The sequence below is a fragment of the Sinocyclocheilus grahami genome, unplaced genomic scaffold, assembly GCF_001515645.1.
Source record: "Sinocyclocheilus grahami isolate Dianchi unplaced genomic scaffold, SAMN03320097.WGS_v1.1 scaffold19371.1, whole genome shotgun sequence".
NCBI lineage: Eukaryota > Metazoa > Chordata > Actinopteri > Cypriniformes > Cyprinidae > Sinocyclocheilus > Sinocyclocheilus grahami.
The window spans coordinates 3,027-3,465 of record NW_015517570.1 but is presented as its reverse complement, the minus strand read 5'-3'; positions in this window follow the sequence as shown (position 1 = coordinate 3,465).

The following is a 439-nucleotide window of genomic DNA, read 5'->3' as shown; positions in this document are numbered from 1 at the left end:
GACCCGTCCTCCGAAGGATGCGGTCTTTGAATTGGGACACAGCTACACTGTAGGCTTCTGTGCATTGATCGTGTTTACCTCGTGACGTCGCAACTGCGCGTGCGCTGTCAAGTCATGTGATCAACTGCAATTTATGTCATTAATTATTAATACAATTTGTCATTAGAGACTTTAGGAGGCATATTTGTTGCTGTACAACAAAATATTTCTGGCATTATAAATGTACCTTATTCCGCCCCCCCCTTCACCCTTAAAAAAATGGAAATCTCCCAACTTTTCCCCCCTTTCTCATTTGTTATGTATTTTGTGGTAATATTACATTTCTGTACATTATTAATGGCTGCGCCTCCATTATCCATATCCACAAGAACACCATCCATGAGACACTGTGCATCGAAAGACAGCTAATGTTTACACATCTTGAAAACCCACACAAATT